At 44.2% G+C, this 21,147-nt stretch overlaps 1 protein-coding gene across 2 annotated transcripts in view; it reads right to left on the bottom strand.

The window, feature by feature from the left end:
- The window catches only part of LOC124605458 (tetraspanin-9), a 534,333-nt gene that overhangs the window by 470,456 nt on the left and 42,730 nt on the right, over nucleotides 1–21,147 (bottom strand). Inside the window, exon 1 of one of the 2 annotated variants that reach the window (XM_047137145.1) lies at nucleotides 18,470–18,527. The exons of the other annotated variant lie outside the window; for it this stretch is intronic. The gene's annotated coding sequence lies outside the window, so the exon portion shown is untranslated. Of the gene's footprint in view, nucleotides 1–18,469; nucleotides 18,528–21,147 lie in introns of those variants that run through there. 2 annotated transcript variants of the gene reach the window in all.

The following is a 21,147-nucleotide window of genomic DNA, read 5'->3' as shown; positions in this document are numbered from 1 at the left end:
AGGGGGGACAGGATAGAGGTGAGGATACAGCAGAAGGAGTTGACACAACTGAGGCAAACGAAGTGGCCAGTGACACGGGATGAAGGTGGTCATACTTCTTCCTGGCCTCAGAATAAGAGAGCCGATCCAAAGTTTTGATTTCTTGTATCTTTTTCTCCTTCTGATAGGCGGGGCAGTCTGGGGACCTAGGCGAGTGGACGCCAGGACAATTAGGGCACCGAGGTGGTGGGGTGCAAGTATGTTCCTCACGAAGAGGACATCCACAGTCGCCACAAAGGGGCTCAGCCTCACACCGGGACGACATGTGCCCAAAGCGCAAACACCTAAAACAGCGCATAGGAGGCGGGACGTAAGGTCGCACGTCGCACCGGTAGCACATCACCTTTACCTTCTCCGGGAGAACGTCCCCCTCGAAGGCGAGGATAAAGGCCCCGGTGTCGATGCGACGGTCTTTGGGGCCGCGCTGGACTCGCCGGACGAAATGCACGCCGCGGCGCTCCAGGTTGGCCCTGAGCTCCTCATCAGATTGTAGCAGGAGGTCACGATGAAAAATAACCCCCTGCGTCCTATTTAGTGCCAGATGTGGGACAATGGAGACTGGGATGTCCCCTAGGCGGTCGCACGCCTGGAGTGCCGCCGATTGTGTGGCAGAGGTGGTCTTGATAAGAACGGACCCCGATTGCATCTTGCTGAGAGCCTCGATTTCCCCGAAGACGTCCTCAATGTGTTGAACAAAGAACATGGGCTTGGAGGTGGCGAACGTCCCCCCATCTGTTCGAGAACAGACCAAATAGCGGGGGAAGTACTTCGCCCCAAGCCGGCGGGCCTGTCCCTCCTCCCATGGAGTGGCCAAGGGGGAAAGGGCAGGAGAACCAGAACTAGAAACGGTACCTTTTCTTTTGGAAGACTCGGCCGCAGAGCGACCTGATACGTGTTGACGTTTCATGTGCGAAACGTCCGCCCCGATACCACCCACTCCGACCAGGGGCTCTCCCCACGGGCGCCACCCAGCCGCAGCAAGGGCCACCTGGCAGGATGACCATTGCCGGGAGTCCTGATGCCCCAAGGAGACGGGCATCTACTCCTTGGCCAACGTGGGGAGGGTGCAGCTCAGGTATCGGCAGTACGATCCCTGTGTTGTCAGGAGGCTACAACCTAGAGGGTACATGACGACCCCACCACAACGGACTGGCTACCGTGCTGGATTTCTGGTGCCATGGAAAGTCCATCATGATCGCTGGTGCAGATGGAGATGCACTATGGGCGTAACTTGTACAACCCATCAGGCGTTTAGGCCCAATTTGAGGAATAATGGGTATGGTGACAACGCCGGTGCAATGCTGAGTGCCAAGGTCTTAGTGCACTTAGGACCAGTGGTACACCATGTAAGGTGTCCTTCCCCAAAAGGCTCGTACTTCTGTAGAATTTTGAAAAATGGAGGTCAAACCCCAAGGGGGACCATCACATTAAGGCCAAAACATTTGAGACTCCTTTTAGTCGCCTCTTACGACAGGCAGGAATACCTCGGGCCTATTCTTACCCCCGAACCCGCAGGGGGGAGGGAAGGAGTGGTGGGAGTGGCAGGCAGGAGAGAGAAGAGGAGAGGTGGGGGGGGGGGGGGGAGGTCGTCATCACGGAGTAGCGCTTGCAACCTCTATAATGTGTTGGATGTATTCCAATCCACTTCTTAACCTATAGTTTTTGGCTACTACGGCTCCCTCTGTTACCATCTATATCCTCCGGAAGCCACCTTATGTTGTTTGGTGGCGTGTACTTTGTGTACCATAGTCACTCCCCCCTCCTCTCCCCCAATGCTCCTGTAGCGAGTGGTCCGTGGGAGAACAATTGGTAAACTTCAGTGTGAATTTAATCTCTCTAAACTGGATGGAGGAAACAGTTTAGTGGTTGACTCTTCTGGGAACATAACACACAACGACGATTTATTGCACTTGCCTCCCGTGACCGCTATTGGAAACACGCACTGGCGTGACAGTAAACAAAAGCCATAACCATTTGTTCGACTGTAGTGTACAATGGAAGTCTGAAAGCTTCACGAGCGAGTTGTCTGGTTGTTAGAACAGCAGATAACATTCTGATGGGCTTGAAGTGCACAGGTAAACATGCGAGCTGACAGAAACGGCCTCACTCCCGCGTGCAGTAACATTGTGGTCGACCACTACGCTTCGGGATTTTAATAGTAAACCCTACAGTGATACAGCACGCCACTCCTGTAACCTCTGTCACTGGAGATGGATGAGCATCTCCGTCACGTTTAGGAACTTACTATACGAACCTGTGACGAAACACGACGCTCTCTTTTGGATCTTCTCTATTTCGTCTGTCAATCGTATTTGGTAACGATCCAAGACTGACGAGCTATGGTCCTTCATAGACGGATCACACATGCTCAGGTTACTTCTAATATAGCTCAGTCTGGCAACTGCCTTTCCTGGGGTTGGTCTTGTGGGTTCTTTCCGCTTTAAATAGCTCAGAATGAATACCCCGTGATGTTTAATAGATATGGCTGCAATGACTGACATTTGTACTATCGTGTAATCATGCGACAACGGGCCATTCCTCCTCCTTATGCACAATAATTCAGATTCTTTTACTTTGAAAGTCAACTGCTGATCCCTGTATCATGGGGATTTGGACTTTATATACTTCTGAATGTGATGACGGATCAAATGATGCATCGTGAATGATGGGAAAAAAGAAAGTGGAAATCAATATGGAACGCCCCTAGATCATTTCATTCTTTGCTCCGAATATTCCAAGAATTACATAATTAAGATGAATCAGACGGACAGTGAAGGAACAACAGCATGCCAACGTGATCGTCAAGCCCGGGAAGCTACTGGTGTGGGTGCAGTTCCGGTGAACGTAACTACTGTAGCCATGGAAGTCGTGATTGTCCGTAGCATACTCATCAACAAGACATAGAAGAAAGATGAATGTATGTATGTGTTGAAATAAGCACCCTGGTTCAAGCTAAGGCTTACTTGAGAGACTGGTACCAAATCATGAAACGAAAGACATCCCCAAAACGATTCATTGGCGCGTCTGTGCGCTCGATACCTCGCATAATTTGAAAAGAGTTTAAATCATGTCTCTTGTATATTGTGAACATTATTCTCCTGTTTGACTGCCTTGGAGTAGACCAGCAGTTACTCTGAATCCTCTCTCGCTAACTCCATTCATTTATTCAACTGCAATTCTCCGTGATTCCATGAGCTAAAATACGCGTTTCTTCTGACGTGCTGTTTCTACCGAATATTTTTCAGTTTGGAATCCATTACTTTCGTGATGTCGTCAATCCATCTCAACCTTTGCCGCTCTCTTCTCCCTGTGCTTCTTCCCCAGCATGGTTTTTCTTAGCGAATCATGTCTCCTCATGACCATAGTGCGTCAATTTCCTTCCCGGGACAAATCTGGTTTTGTTTGCTGTAACAGTGACCTACTTCTTTTCTTTGCGGCCCATGGAACTCCAAGGAACTCCTCCAAAAGTTTTTATTCTACGCCGTTCAACCTTCATGGTCCAGATTTCTCATCTACTCATCACCACTGGAAAAATCATAGCCCTTACTATACGGAATTTTCTTGTTAAAGTTATGCCTCTTTAAAACATTGTGAAGGATGCAGATTGCCTTTCTGCTAAGTAACAAGCATCTCTCGATTTGGTTTCTGCAGTCCCCATCAGCAGAAATCTGGGTGCCGAGATAATTGAACACAGTAACTACCTCCAGTGTTTCTCCTCCTATATGCCATAAAGTGACGAGTGTAGTTGCCATAATTTTCGTTTTCTTACCTTCAGCATTAGATCAGCCTTCGAACTTTCTGCACCTTCAGCAACAGGATACTTAACTCTTTTTTTCACTTTATGCCATCGGTATGATATCTCCATAACTAAGGTTATTTATATTTATCCCAGCTACTTTAACTCCGGTTTCTTCTTCATCTAATCCGGCATTCCGGTGTTCTATGCGAAAGAAACTTCAGTCCAGTCATGAAGCTCGTCTGATATTCCGTATACACGTGTTTTAATTTTTTAGGTGACAGTGATAAACTTTATCTAACGTTTCGCATGCAAGTTATTCTTAACACATAACCTATCATCTTACCTCTTATTGCAGTCAGAGTTTTCCACATATTCTTTCCTACAGCGATTCTGGAGAGGATCTCATTTCTTATCACTTCACCATTCTTTTGTAACACCAAACCTCTTTTTTCTGGTATTCCTGTAGTCCATGATTCACATCCATGCAATGCTTTGCTCCAGATGTAGATTCTCAGAAACTTCTTCCTCAAATTAAGTCCTATGAGTCTGGTAGAATTATTTTAGCAAGGAATGCTCTCTTATCGTTTACTAATCTGCTCTTATATTTCGCTTGCTTCATCCGTCAATGGTCGCTTTGCTTGTAATTTAGCACAATTCCATAATTTCGTCTGCTTCACTAATTTTGATGCTAAGTTTATCGTTAATCTTATTCCTGCTATTCCCCGTTTTTTCCCTTCTTTGGTTTATTATCAAGCCATACTTTGTATTCATTAGACTGTTCATTCCATTCAACGAGTCCCGTAATTCTTTTTCAAATGTGTAGCTTCGGGATATCAAATTATTCTCCCGTGTCTTTTCTTTTAGCCAGCCTTCTCTTCAATGTCCTAAGAAGAGACATTATAGAGTACCCCTCACGGAGTTCTTTGGAGTATACGCTACTTCTCACGAAATCGCCCCAACGAGTGAGGGTATTAAATTCAGCAATTTCCCCCTCTTATTTCCAGCAGGAACAGGCTGTATATGGCTGCCGGTCTCCTGTATTTTCATAACTACTCATATATTCGTTCACAACTAACAGTTTTTTTATTTTTAGTTCTTTGATACCCAGTGATACCCAGCTTGTGGAAGCAGGAGCTTTCTTTAGCACTTCGTTCCTTTCAGCCAAATATTCCAGCTGGCAGGAAGTGGGGCAGAGAAAATCACAACTGGGGATGTTTTGGAGGGGATGTCCGGTATTGGCATACCAAAGGAAGCTTCCCAAAAACCTCGGTGCGACTTGGAGGTTGGAGTTATTTCAATTTATTTTTTGGACAATGTTGTCCAGAAAACAGGAAGAACAACCAGCACTCCAGTAGTGACTGACCATAACTGACTGCTACCGCCATGCAGCAGCGTTGGTCACTCACTGCTCGAGTATTGGTTATTCTTCCTGTTTTACTCCTCCTGTTAATACATATCGAGAAACAAATATCGCACTAGACTAATTTGGGACCGACCTGTCGGACACGAAAAATTCCACATTAAAAATAATTTTGTTTGTAACGGGAAACAAACCGACACTTTCAGGCGACTCTGGGCATAGCATGAAAGACGTGATGGGAAGGCTTGGAAGGACTGATTCCAGCTACACGTTGCAAAAACGTAACTACTGCAGATAACTACTGAAACGCTGAGAAAAAGCGCCTGACGATTGTTATATATATATATATATAAAATTTTTGAAAACATAAATTTTGGTGGCCAAAGTAGAATCTCAACTCCAATCTTTGACTTAGTCTAGTGTGCAAATAAGTGTGCCATTTCGCTCTGTCAGATCACAGTGTCGCCTGTAATAAGTCACGTTGATAGGTAGTGTAACACACACATAGTATATGAAGTCGAAGATTGGAGCTGAGATCCTACTTAGGCCACCAAAATTTACGTTTTTTGAAATTAACTTATCGTAGCTGGAGTTCACAGTCATGAAAAATTTTGTATACGACATCATGGTTATCTTGTCAAGCGGAAGCAATTCTGATTTAGCACTTGCCAAAACTTAAAACTCATTTGATAAAAAGATTATGTCTTTATCATATAGTTAGTTGGTTCAGGTGCCATGCATGCAGTGTACATAAGTAGTGAAGTGATGTACAGCCGGCAGCAGTGGTCGTGCGGTTCTAGGCGCTGCAGTCTGGAACCGCGAGACCGCTACGGTCGCAGGTTCTAATCCTGCCTCGGGCATGGATGTGTGTGATGCCCTTAGGTCAGTTAGGTTTAACTAGTTCTAAGTTCTAGGGGACTAATGACCTCAGAAGTTTAGTCCCATAGTGCTCAGAGCCATTTGAACCATTTTTTTTTTTTTTGTGATGTATAGCAAAAATGTTAACAGCAAAATTAGTAACTGAATATGACGAACACATGCATATTTGTCAGATGATTTTTGGGTTTTGACATATGCTAAATATCAGTTATTTCCACTCGATAATGACCACACTGCTGAAATTGCAGAAGTGGATTGAACAAATAAATAATATAAAGTCAAAAGCCGACCTTCGTAACATTTTGGTAATGATTCCTGTGTTTTCATTCTATCGATTATTACTAGTGCCGCGACTGTTCCTTGGGAGAAGACAGAGTCGCTTTCCTTTCTCATCTTGTCCCACACCGGTTTGTGCGCCGTCTCTGATTACCTCGTAGTCGACGATTGGACATAAAACTCCTATCTTCCTCTGTCTTATCTGTTTGAACATTTATTCATTCATGAGCCTTTTACTGACACCAGGACTGTCCCCTGCGCCACACCTTGGATGTAACGTGTATTCTAACAATAAAACTGTTTAGACTGTCGCGTCTGTCTGTCTGAACACGCTAACCTCCAGAACTACTAAACGAATTTTCATGGGGGTTTTCACAGGTAATGCAATCGTACCCTCGGTCAACGTACAGCCTTTATTTCATGAAAATCGGGTCACGGAAACAAAGATATTGTAATTTAAAGTTTTATCCATACTAGTTAATATAAATGCGATAGTACGTCTGTTGCGTTCAAAAATGGTTCAGATGGCTCTGAGCACTATGCGACTTAACTTCTGAGGTCATCAGTCGCCTAGAACTTAGAACTAATTAAACCTAACTAACCTAAGGACATCACACACACATCCATGCCCGAGGCAGGATTCGAACCTGCGACCGTAGCGGTCGCTCGGTTCCAGACTGTAGCGCCTAGAACCGCACGGCCCGTCTGTTGCGTTTTCACGACTAAACCGCTGAACCGATTTCAATAAAATTTGGTTTGGAGATAGCTTTAACCTCGAGGAAGAACATAGGCTACTTTAGAATGTAAAAAGAAAGAAAAAAAACAACCACCAGGAACTTGTAGCAGGGGATGAAACATGTTATCAATGTATATAAACTATGTTAAAAATAATTTAATTTGTTTCGTAATATCCAGTTGTATTATGTATACCTATTCCAGTAGCATGATGCATAGATTTGTGTTCCTGCCGACGCCCTCGAACTTGTATTAGGACAGTGTGGGAGTGGGGGGAGCAAAGAGCACATCACAAGCTACGCTTACCGGAACAGACAGACATGTGACGCCAGCTGATGTTATTGCATGTACAATAGCTAAGTTACTCTCGAAACGTCGTCGTAACTCAACAACTTATATGCAAGCACACCCACAGGTAACAGCTAGTGATACGTCAGAGACAAGAGAATCTGTTTAGCCTGGACCTACTTGCATTATTAATCTCACAATAGCGATTTCAGCATGTGTGTCATTTTAAATAGGTAACAACATGAAATGAGTCAATACGTGTCCTTTACTGTTAATGTGGAGACCATCCTCGTGCTCAGTTTTTTTTATTTCTTTTATTTAAGTCTGTAGTTGAATGCCATTCTTGACGCCACATCCGTCCTTTATCGTAAGAGAAATGCGCCATCTCAGTGAACTGTGTGAATGCTGTTCTATTCGGTATCGTGTTTTTTGTTTTGTGTAGCATGCTCTGCGGAGTGACTCGCGGACCAGGTCGACACTGGCTAAACGACAGTGGTAAAACCATGTGAAAAGCACAGTTAGCTTAGCTGGTGTACCAACGCACGGTCGGCTCCCAGCGTGTGGATTCGATCTGGGTCTGGACCACCTACCGGGCTCGCAGGTTAGCGCGCTGCTTGTTACATCATACAAGCAGTCGAGGAATCTGTGGCGTACTACGATTAAAATGGTAGTTAACACATCTCAGAAGACTATACAGAAGCTGGCAGGCCCTGGAGAATTAATTAATTATTCAAAAACAGTCATAATCGCAGTTTATTACTATTATACCGCCAACCGGTTTCAACCCGATGTAGGGGTCATCTGGGCGTTTACACCATTGGTCGACTGCTGGTGGTGTCACTCCTGCCTACATAACGACAGGAAACTATGACCCCTACATCGAGTTGAAACCGGTTGGCGGTAATAATAATAATAAATTACGATTAAGACTGTTTTTGAATAATTGATTAATGATACTAATCGTTGCTTCATCTCCACAACCAAGTTGTCCAAAAACCCTGGAGAATTGCTCCTAACGATTGTAGCTGTTTGTCACTACATCTAACACTAACATCACACGTTTTCACCGAGCGAGGTGGCGCAGTGGTTAGCACACTGGACTCGCATTCGGGAGGACGACGGTTCAATCCCGTCTCCGGCCATCCTGATTTAGGTTTTCCGTGATTTCCCTAAATCGTTTCAGGCAAATGCCGGGATGGTTCCTTTGGAATGGCACGGCCGATTTCCTTCCCCATCCTTCCGTAGCCCGAGCTTGCGCTCCGTCTCTAGTGACCTCGTTGTCGACGGGACGTTGAACACTAACCACCACCACACGTTTTCGCAGTGGTGCGAGGAGCAAACTGGGAGAGTACATCTGTATTGGTTCTACGCGGCCCAGTCACATTAATGTGACCACCATCTGTGTGTTACGTCACCGTGCAATAACCACTCATAGACAGCACGTGGAAATACTAGCAGTGGAAGGTATATAAAGAGTGTCAGGGGATGTAGAAAATAGTGTTTTTGTTGGTGTTACGCGGAAACAGACCAAATTATCTAACGTCGAAAAGGAAATGATCTAGGGTTTCGGTCCAAGGGTGGAAGCATTTTCGAAGCGGTAAGCTTGTAAACTAGTCGACTGCCGCCGTGGTTACGGTATTCCGTGCATGGTAAAAAAAGGCCGGCCGGAGTGGCCGTGCGGTTCTAGGCGCTGCAGTCTGGAAACGAGCGACCGCTACGGTCGCAGGTTCGAATCCTGCTTCGGGCATGGATGTGCGTGATGTCCTTAGGTTAGTTAGGTTTAATTAGTTCTAAGTTCTAGGCGACTGATGACCTCAGAAGTTAAGTCGCATAGTGCTCAGAGCCATTTGGTAAAAAAAGGCGCTATCCAAAACTGGTCCGGTACACTGAGCCATCTTCCTTCAAGAGGGAATACCCTTGCCAAACGAAAGAGTGCATCCATTCAGGCCAGCGGAGGGGAGGGGCGGGGATGGCACAGGGGCAGGGTCTGGAACGTTGTACCCTACTGCCAAGTTCTTTGTAAATATGACCCGATTTTGTAATCACTGAAATAACTTCACATGCCCTCTCGGCTTGTAAAGTTTCATTTCGTTTCCTCCTCCCATTCCGGTTGCATTTTTCGGTCGTGGAGTTTAGATGAGAACTAAGACCAAGTTTCAAGATGGCAGTTAGTTTGCTTTTCTCTCCTTATTCGATCAGATAATTAGAACGTAATGAGTTTCACTCGTAATCCGAAGCAGTGCTTGCCGGGAGTGACCAGACGCGATGCTCCTGCAGCGAGGAGATGTCAGACCGCCACTCTGTAGACCTCTGGCCCGACGGCAGACGATATGACGCCGGCAGCGTAATACGGGGTGAGTCAGCCGGCGACACCCCATCCGCAGCCCGCTCCAAGCTCCCCGGGCCCCGCGGCGGGATATTGGTTGCTCCGCGAGGAATGCGTCACCCCGCAATCTCGGGGGATGACGCCCCACCGATGCCAGCCCCCGCCGTCACTCCGCTTCTCACGGCCGGAAATTTTCTTTCATCAGAGGTAGCGCTGCCGTTCCTTACTCCAGGCGAAAAATCGAGGAAACGACATTCCCTCACATCTGTTACACAAGAGCTGGCAGCCAGCAACAATATCACGGCCAGGAAATGATTGGTGAGGCTTGACGATTAAGAGGAAATGAGCAGACGTGGCGGACAAATGTTCAATAAGATCTCGACAACCATCAATGGACATTAATATGGATGTATCCACCCTTTTCCTTTATGATGGCTCGATCTCTGCTGGAGATACTTTCGGTTAGGTGTCTGAACGTCTGAGGTGGAATGATACCCATTTTTCCTCAAGTGTCGAAACCAGAGAGGATTGATGTTGAACGCTGGGGTCTGATGCGAAACCGAGGTTGTAACTCTCCTCAAATCTGTTCCATTGGGTTCATCTCGAGACTGCGCAGGCCAGACCATTTCATGAACGTTATTGCCTACAATCCGTGGTCTCACAGATACTGCTTTATGACAGGAGGCATTGCCATGCTGATATAATCGTCTCCGAATTTTCCCTCAACTACTGCACGCGTTACATAGATCTGTAAAATATGTTCATGTCCTTCCGCATTAAGCGTTTTCTTAAGCACAATGGGAAGACCAACCCAAAGCACGAAAAACACCTCCATGTGGCAACACCAAATCCTCTTCTCACTAATGGCAATACACGTGATAGCAGGTAATGTTCTTCATGCATTCCCAAATCCTTCCATTCTATTGAAACTGGGTAGGCCTAGAGCGTGATTCATCACTCCAAATCTTCGTTTCCAGTCATTATCTGCTGAGTTACATCGCTCCTTACACCAACCCCCCCCCCCCTCCCCCCTCCACCAAACGCCACTTAGCATTGGGTATAGAAATAAACTGCCGGAAAAAAATAGTACACCCTTTTGGAGGTTTATTGTTGCAACAGTGCTTATGGAATATATGAAATGATTACATTTGCAGATCAATAGTACAAGTGGTTATGGTGGTGGTGGTGTGTTGGGGCTTATGGGCGCTCAACATCGAGGTCATCAGCGCCCTGACACATTAAAAGGAACGAATGTGGACAGATCTAAGAAAACTAAAGCACACACTCAAAGAAAGCAGGAAAAGAAGGAAAACGCTGCATAAGAAAGTAAAACCTAAGGAAAGGGGAAACATAGCAACAAGAATGCCAGGTATCGACCTATGCCTTTTTTACGTCCACCCTCTGCAATGCTCTAAGATCTCTGTTCGTCAGTACATGAGATCTGCCTGGCCTTCGTTTCCACTTCGCATTACCATCGAGAACAGTCGATTTTGGGCAACTTTAGAAGTGTTGAAATGACACTGATTGATTTGTTACCAGTCACTGGGCCACACTGCTGTTATGTTATTGCATGTCAACTGAGAACACAACATTGCCCGCCTTTCGGGACTTCTATTGCTCAGTACCGCATGACTTTGGCTCTTCTTCATAGTTTTGATCAAATAGTGTAGGTTATGCTAGACCGCTTCATTATCTGAATGTGACAGCATAATGATAATTTGGTTCTCCATTTAATTCTAAGGCCTTTTTCTGTCTCTTCCGGCATTTTTCTCGTCTGGCAAGTTTTTGTGTAGGAGTAAAAACGATGTCGCATCGAGGTTCCGAATCCACGTTAACGTGGAGTTTCCCATGTACCGGCTGAGTAAATCAGATCCAAAACAACGACAAGCCACCTCCAGAAGGATCATGCATTTAGCCTACAATATTTGAGAAAAGCTTAGAAAATACACGTTAATGTCAGTCATTACTTTTGGATTAACTTCATCAGGAAACAGGATACTCTAACCTATGTGAATGTCTAATCTTAATTGTGTTACCTTTAGTTTTTCTTACTGAATAAACAAGATTGTTTCAATTACATACAACGTTTCAGTAATCGTTAACTCGGCGTGTCATTATTGCTTTTGCAGAAGTAGACGCACTAGTCGAACATTTGTCTGGCAGGAACTGAACAGCAGTTAACGTCGTTGTATGTTATTCGATTCAGTTACGTCTATCTGCCGTCGTGCCATGAGTCTTCTTGCAGAGGGCTAATTGTATTCTCCGGGGGAGGGGAGCGGGAACGGGTAGCCGACTGAAGGGTGTCTGCCGAATACCCTGCGCCGTAGTCTTTCTGACGTCACCTTAGCATCAGGGAGGTGCTGCCTAGTTAGATTAGTCGTTGCTTTAAGCGAGTTATCAAATGGGCTGCAAATTCACATCCGTTTGTGACACTATAAAACAGATGTGCCACCTAGAACTTTCTCCAGTTACGTTTGTTGTAAATGTGGCGTACTTGTTCTATTCTGTAACCCGTTAGATACTGTGTGTTAATTAGAAATTTAGTATGTATTGTATCTTGTATAAATTACTTTGTATTATGATGCAATATGGGGTGTAATATGAGACTTCAAGGAAGAATCAGAGGACCTAACGAAGTATGCTATTTTCTAGGTGCCTATATAGCTTAACCTCATTAATTGGACTCTTCCAGGTTACCCTACTACACCTATGTTCAATATTGTATTGGGTAAATTGCCTACATTGCAACAGTGTTACAAGAGGTTATTTCAAGTGTTCTTCTTATGTAGTCATCCATTAAAAAAAAAAAAAAATTTTTGTTTTAGCTAGCTTGTAAATTTCTCTGTAATTAATAATCAGACCACGCTCGAATCTAGATGAGTTATAGGTAACAACCGAAACTGCGACCAATTTGAAATCGTGGTAAAATGTACTCCTCATTGACCACAAACTGAAAATTGCGCAGCTTTATTCCACCTACCCTATCCGAGGCAAGAAATTTTCGGTTGGTTGAATCTCAGTACTTGTCGCTAAGGAGATTTTGAACAGAGCTGCACGTCACGTACGTCTGGTGTGACATCAGCAACGGCCTCGTATTCGCAGCTGTTGCTTGTGTACACAAGCAAGTAAATGGACTACTTTACTTCGGTGGCACACGTTGGCCGTTTCGTTGCAGCCAAACTACTGATGAATCTCAAATTAGTGAATACACCTACGTACCTCCAACGCAGCTTCTTTGTAAAGATGTAACACTGGTCAGCTGCTATCTTACGGACAGCGAATGCAAAAATACGCTGGTTTTCAAGTACCGCTTGTCGGAGAGCGTGATTTTTACGCTGTCAGTGCGATGGATCTATACGTCGAAGAACGAAGAATCCTCACATAACGTTATACATCCCTCACCACAAACGAAGTCTTACGCAGGAATTACTTGATACTCAGTAGCCGACCGTTGGTACCGAAGCGGTGGTCCCACATTACGTTCCTGTATACGGTTCTGGTGAAGCTTGTTTGCTATTTCTTCTTCTGATCTGTTAGCAAGTATCACATGCACATCTGTGATATACAGGGTGAGTCATTAACTATTGCCGGTCGCAGGTTCGAATCCTGCCTCGGGCATGGATGTGTGTGATGTCCTTAGGTTAGTTACATTTGAGTAGTTCTAAGTTCTAGGGGACTAATGACCTCAGAAGTTAAGTCACATACTGCTCAGAGCCATTTGAATCATTAACTATTGCCACCTGGAATAACTCCAAAAGTATGACAGTAGCTAAAAAGTTTGTGGGATAAATGTTGCATGGGACAATGGGGGCCATAATATGACGTTGGTTTTTGTTATGAAGGTCAACTTTGTCTTTTTTAAATGGGATGCTATAGTTTGGTACTTATTTTCTGATAGCGACTATTGAGACGAATCCAATGATGTGTAATAGTAATGTCTTTGAAGGTCAACGAAGGTCAGAAAGGTGGCATGAATGCCCATTTAAAGAAGGTGTTCGAAGTGATGGCCATTGGTATGAATGCAGTGCTGCAATCTTCTTATCATGGATTGAGAGGTATTCCTTATCACTGCGGCACTTAACTGAAGCACATGATCTGACAATTCTCTCTCATATATCGTGCAAATAGTAGATATTCGCCGAATACCGCGTATCCATCTAACGTGCGATTGACATGTAAACACCATTCGACGCTTTCGAAATACAACAGTAATAGGTGCAGTAAGACTAATATAGTCGAATCAAGCGAATGTGAATGACGTATTCCTTCGAAGAACAAGTCGATATGCTCCTCATTTAAGGAGAATGCCAACGAAATTCAGTGAGAGCTAGATACTTATGAGCTGAAAGATATCCTCAACGTACTCACCCTACATGTCGTACGTTTAAATATGTGTATGATAAATTGAGAACAACTGGATCTTTAACGCATCGGAAACATATCCGGCAAAGGAAGTTACTAACGAGGAAACGGAAATTGGACTCGTGCCCCTGTGTTTCGAGATCCTTGTGCCAGTTCGAGTCAAATCTCAGGAGAATTTGGCAGGAGACAGAGCAGCGTTGTTCCTGTTCTGCATTGCCATAAATACCATCCTTACCATATCGATCTCCACGAAAAATTAACTGGTACGGATTGTTTGCGTTACATTGAATTCTGCTGATGAGCTCAACTCAGATTCAGAGGTATAACACATTAATTTTATTTTATTTACTGACAAGGCTACATTCACGAACCATGGAAATGTTAATTTGCATAACGTGCATTTTTGGGCAACTGAAAATCCATGTTGGCTGCGGCAAGTTGCACACCAAACACCGTGGTCCGTGAATGTATGGTGTGGGATCCTGGAGGACAGAGTTGTAGGCCCCTCTTTCAACGAAGTAAATGGTAGGAACTTCACCACATTCCTGCAAGAAACATTAGGTCTGTTATTGGAAGAAATACCTTTAGGGACAAGGAACAGAATGTGGTATCAACACGATGGGTGTCCAGCATATTTTTCGCTGATGGCTAGAAATGAGTGGCAGAGAGAATTCCCAATTTGTTGGATTGGACGCGGAGAAGATGTGTGTCGTGGCCGGCTTGAAGCCTCTGGATTTTTTTCTTGTGGGGATTCGTAAAAAACATTGTTTACAAAGACGTTCCAACTACATCTGAAGATATGCGAGAGAGAATTGTCAGAGCATGTGCTTCGATAAGAGCCGAAGTGATAGGGAATACCACTCAATCCATGATAAGAAGATTGCAGCACTGCATTCATACCAATTGGTCATCACTTCGAACATCTCCTGTAAATGGATGTTCATGACACCTTTGTGACCTTCGTTGACCTTCAAATGCCTTACTATTACGTATCATTGGATTCGTCTCGATAGCCGCTATCAGAAAAGAAGTACCAAGCTATAGCATCCCATTTAAAAAGACAAAGTTGACTTATGTGTCTGGAGCGACCCTACCTAGCAACAAAAAAATCAACGCAATATTATGGCCCCCGTTGTCCCATGCAACTCTTGTCCCACAAACTTTTCAACTGCTATCATACTTCCGGAGTTATTCTTGGTGGCAACAGTTAATGACTCACCCTCTATGTTGTTACGGGTATTGTCCGATGTAAGTCCCTTACCCCGATAACTTGAACATAATAGCTAAAAACTTCTACGTAGTTTTCACAAAACACAACAAATATTCTGTGCCACTCGACATATTACAATGGGTGAGTTACCTTCCCTTCACTGGGATGTACATGGTCTGCTAACTACGAGCGTGTGCTGAAAAGCAAAGCCTCTGAATTTTTTATATGCAAACTCAGAGCTTTTTGAATAAAAGCAAACATTATTAACATTTTACATATTTATTCTTCATTTTACATATTTATTTCTTAATATAGTCACCGTGGCGTAGAATGTTTGACTTTATTGACGGAGCCACATCACCACCTCTGCTTGCACCGCTTCACCACTGTCAAAGTTAAGCATTTGAAGGTGTTCGTCGTGAGTAATATGGAACGGTCATACTGAAGGAGAGAGTCCCCCATGTGTGGACGAACGCTTGTAATTCGAAACTCGGTAACAGCACGCTATTTCTGAGGCACCGACATAGTTACGTTACATGCCGCCAACGTACACGCTACAGTTCGGAGCCCTCTAGCGGCAGATGGTTGGAAATACGTAGGCACAGAAAATGAAGACGTAGAATGTTAATAAAGTTTGTTTTCTTTAAAAGGTTTAAAAGTTTTCACACAAAAAAACGTAAGCATTACCGTTCAGCACGCCCTCGTACACCAACTACTAGCAAGTTTTCAGCGCTTACTCGTGCACACAGCAATCCAATCAGCTATCCTAATACTGACAAAAGTTACAAAAAAGTATTTCACCGGTCAGACAAAATTTAATGTAAATGTACCCATAATTAAATTAATACATTTTTAACTTGATATGGAGTTTTATACCATAACTAAATTTCATCGTCGAAACTTTGGACATCAACCATCGGATGCCGACTACTTAGGCATAGAAACACATTCGATTTCGAAGTGTTACCTGTCAGGTGACCCTAATGCTTCATAACAGTAAAAGATAAAGGGGCAAGCGTTACGACATGTGGTAATACACAGGGAGTGATTATCCTTCTGTAATGTTAGTACTCTGAAGAATTTTATTACTACAGCGTTTTTTTAAATCGAAAGCTCTACATTTTCCATTAGACGATAATTCTTATAAGGGGTCTGTAATGATTCTAAGACTGCCAACGTTTACCGTAACTGTCTTTGCAAAAAGTAACAGAGAAATGTAAAGATGGAGGCGGCCAATATAGAGATGTTTCAAGTCTCTTCTCACGAGGAAACATCAACTTGACGTCATACTAGGAGGGAAAAAAAAGCACACTTGCCAAATATCAGCCCCAGTAATCGATCCCACGCGAAAATTTGTGCCTTAATTCTGACAGTATGCATTTATGACCTTCTGGAAGTACAGATTTTAAACTTTTCTCGCGCACCAGTTGTTTGCCATTCCCTCCGCCCCGCTTCAGTGACAAATGCTCGAGCCCCAGCTATTGTGCAGTGCAGTGAATAAGAGGTTTGGGAAATACTGTTTTGATATTGACAATATGCTTTGTCCATTGTGTCAAAGCGCGCGGTTTCGAACCTGTAGCTGGTGCCAAAGATCTCTTTACTTTAAATATTTGTATGTTGCAATTCAGAAATGGAGTGTAAATGAAAGAAACGAAAATGTGTCGTTAAGTAGCGTTGTGCTGTTTAATTATTAACATCGCTGTTGTGCGTTATTTTCTTGTAACTTTGAAGCTGCCACGGTTAACAACCAGAAGATGCGCTATTCTTCAATGTAAATCGAAAACCATTAACTTCATTTCATGGTAGTTCCTCAGTGCGTTAAGTTTCTTCATTTTGGTTTTGAGGCGTGTACAGGATGGTCAGAAACAGTCTGAAAAGTTTGTAAAGGTGTTTCAGGGTAGTTTGTGCTGCGAAATAAGTTAAGAAAAAAATTCGATACCTTGCGCCGTTTACGAGTTAATGAGCATTAAAGTTATCAGGTCAGCTCTTTGCGCGCACAAATTCAAGTGTCCGCCAGAGACTGTGTCGTCAGACGTTTTCTTCGTTTGCTTTCCTAGAACCGAACAAGATAGCGACACAGAAACTGGACATGGGATGGTAGTAAAGTTCGAACCAGAGTCAAAGGCTGAGCAGCCTCATGCGCTGTCAGCCACGCTATGAGAACAACTGACATTAATTGTACTGGCGGGCCGCTTGAATTTGCGCGTTCAAGGGCCGGATTGTTTAACTTCAATGCTAATTAACTCTGAAAGGGCGTGACATATCGAATTTTTTTGTTAACAGTTATTTCTCAGCACAACCTGCCTTGCAATACCTTTACAAGCTTTTAAGACTGTTTCTGACCATCCTATACATAGCTGCAGAATATTAATACGAATATTTTGTTATATTGAACTTATGTGTGCGTGAGGTTGGCATGTTACTTACTCATATTCCTTACTATTTTTTGCTTTTAACGTGTGTTCACTAATAAGATTTCACTCCTCGCCTTCAACATCTCGCGAATACGTTGCCACTCAGCCGTGCAGTACACCGCGGTAGGAATTAGGCGGAGGTAGTGACAACCAACCGGTATAGCGACAGGAAGGGCATTCGGCCCCCCCTTCCATTAACCATTCCAAATCTGACCGTAACCACGCCGACCCTGCGAAAACTACGGGACAAAGGCAGAAGCAAACGAGTGACAACGAACCGGTGCGCGCTTAAATTTAAAACCGGTACTTTCAGAAAGTCGCAACTACATACTGCCTGAATTATGACCCAAATTTCAGCGCAGGATCGACTGCTCGAACTGACATAAGTGTGCTTCTATCTCCTTAAGATATGAGGTCACCATTGGCGATCTTTTCTTGTCAGGAAAAGATCGAACAGTTACTGAAACTTTCATTTTATACCTGTCTACTGTTTCAACCGCGGTATTATCACTCGTTATATCACTTTTCAATAGCTTTCAAATAGCACTAAGAAAAATACAGCGGTCTATCAAAAATTATACTTGCTTTAGCATCTTTGTCGATACAAAAGTTAACCATGCTAAAGAATTAAGTTAAAGCGTGGTATTGGACACCCCGTTCCACCTGAAATCTTAGTTGTAACGGCCCACCGATCTGTAGCGTAGTCCGAGGTCCAGTGTGCGTTGAAAGGTGACAGTTTGGTATTGACTTAGCGAAGTCAACGAATCTGAATGTCAATCAATTAGGCTGGAGTCACAGACTGAAAAGGGTATTAATGTTACAAAATGTCTCGTTGTATTACCTCGCGTGTGACATGAAGACCTATGAGCAGTCATCGGACTGTGGGTCGGCTGTGTGGCGCTCGTGTTGACTAGGCGGCCGCTGTCTGGCGTGAGAAGGCGGGCCGGCGGAGACAGTGCGGCCCCTGTCTTGCTGTGTGGTCACCCTGCCGCCGTATCGCACCAGAGGCGGGTTATCACGGCCGGCCGTATATCAGCCTTGTTTACAAACGCCGGCGTGGCGTGGCAGCTGTCTCTGGCTATGCAAGTGGCTACGCGGCGCCACGTCACTGGCGCCAGCGCTGCAATTAATGGAAACTTAAACGCGCGCGTGGACGGGACGTGCGCTGGCCTATCAGAGCCGACCGCTGCGTCTTGTCACCTGTATTTATGTGGACAAGTACGGCAGCGCAATTTCCTCCACCTCCTCTCTTGGCAGGTCCCCGGACTCGTACACGCTCAGTGAACATTCGCGCGCCGGAGATCATCGCCATCAGTGTTTAGTGTGTGTGCATCGTTTTGTGTTTCGTGCAGTTACAACTCAACTGTTCACATGTGCCGTCGCCGTTCTCCGTGTTTTGTGCGCGGTGTCTCCAAGTGTTAGTGTTTTTTTCGTCCAACGTGAACGGGTTCTTGTTTATTGTTTTTTTTTTTTTGTATCTCCATTTTTTGCCCGCCGTTTTTTGTATTGTATATATCACCTCTCTGTCATGTTTATTGTTCCACTTAAGGCTGAAGAGCAGCGTACTATGCTGCTGACAGCCCGCCTGCTGTATAGGTGTTTAAAATTACAATAAAGGAAAAAAAAAAGCAGCGCAACGAGGCAACAGCGGCAATAGCTCAAACTGACTATGCGAGCACATTGAACGTGATGTGGCAGCCGTTCTTTGCCTATTTAGCCGCCTCCACACAAGCAACGAAAGTGGCGACACAGCTGTAGTGATAACGGGTGCTACCGTTCGCAAAGACGGCGCCACAAATTCAACCTAATGGCACAGTTTCCAACATGGAGTCAGTTTAGGTGATTGGGGCGTGTTGAACACCAGACAATACTTGTGGCAGCACTGTACCTGTGACTCTTCCCCTCGCTACCATTTTGTAAGACCATTGCATATCGTGGACGGTAACAACACCGTGGCATTCCTTACGGGGTCCCAGGTTAGTCTAGTTCGATATTAGTTTTATCGATATATATTAACAGGGACGGTAAAAATCGAAGAATAATCAGTACTCCAGCACTGACAGCACTGCCCACGTACTCGCTGACTGCTGTTTATTCTTCGTGTTTTACTATCCCTGTTAATACATATCGCTAAAAACGAACATCGGGCACACTAATTTGAGAGCACTGTACCGAATGCGCACGTAAAATACCCGCTTGAGAAACTGATGCTTTCTGTTATCAGTGGGCGTCGCATGAAAGACGTGACGAGCAATAATTATTTGGACTGACTCCAGGTACGCAATTCAAAAACAAAATTGCAGGTACCTGTCGAAACATCAGACAAAATGCGCGTGGTGACTCTTAGGAGAGACACCCGGTACTTTCCGATCTGTCATCTCCTTTAGTTTTTACTCTCTACAGCTCCCTCTAGTACTAAGAAAGTTATTCCCCGATGTCTTAACTCGTCGTGTCATCCTGTCCCTTCTTTTCAGTGTCTTCCAGCAATTCCTTTCCTCTCCTGCGGAAAGTCTCCTCATCTATTGTCTTACCAGACCAACTAATTTTCAACGGTTATCTGTAACATTACATCCCAAAAGATTCAGTTCTCCTCTTTTCCGGTTTGCCGAGTCCATGATTCACAACCATACAATGTTGTGCTCCACAAAAATATACTTCCTCTAATTAGTGCCAATATGTAATACTAGTAGACTTATTTTGGTCAGGAGTACCTTCTTCGTCTGTTCTAGTCTACTTCTTTTGCCCCCTTGCTTGTCCATCGTAGATTACTTTGCTTCGAAGGTGGCAGATTTTCTTCATTTCGTAGTTGTCAGTTTTGATGGTAATTGATCATTAATCTCACTCCTGAATACGTTGAAACGAAGTCTTTGATGAATAATTTGTTATATTCTGTTCAATAATCGATTTCTGTAGTTATGATCATCATCAGATTGCTCTGTCTCAACCTTCATCAATCTCATTACTGCTACTCTTTGTTGCTTTTGTCTTTCTTCTCTTTACTCTCAGTTTGTATTCCGTGCTCAGTACACTAATCATTGCAATCAACAGATCCTTCAATTTTTCACTTTCACTGAGCTGTCCTTAGTGGAAGTCGTGTTACCCTCTTCAGCCCAAGCACCTCGAACTTTGTCTTCCATTCTTATTGTTCCTTCTTCGGTTTTGTACATACTATATACTTAGACTTATTTTTGTGAAAATTTTGAACATCTTGCGCCATTTTACATTGTCGAACCTATCTACGTCGTATCAGAAGTCAACGTGCGTTGAACCTCGTCTTTAGCATCGTTCAGAAGCCCGCGTGTATTCAAAGTAGTTTTTATCATGCTAATTCATACAACAATAAGTTTCTCATGAATGTAGGTGGCAGCAGTCGTGCAGAGATGAAACGCTTTGCACAGTATGGACTGGCATGCGGAGCTGCAGCAAACCAGCCTTCGGACTGAAGACGAGTTCTTACAGAACGAAGAGCTACCAGCGCTTTTAGAAACGAAACTAACAGAACAAACACAACGTTTAGCG

The sequence above is a fragment of the Schistocerca americana genome, chromosome 3 (assembly GCF_021461395.2).
Source record: "Schistocerca americana isolate TAMUIC-IGC-003095 chromosome 3, iqSchAmer2.1, whole genome shotgun sequence".
Lineage (NCBI taxonomy): Eukaryota > Metazoa > Arthropoda > Insecta > Orthoptera > Acrididae > Schistocerca > Schistocerca americana.
The sequence above is the reverse complement of the archived record's forward strand: the minus strand, read 5'-3'. Positions and strand labels throughout refer to the sequence as shown.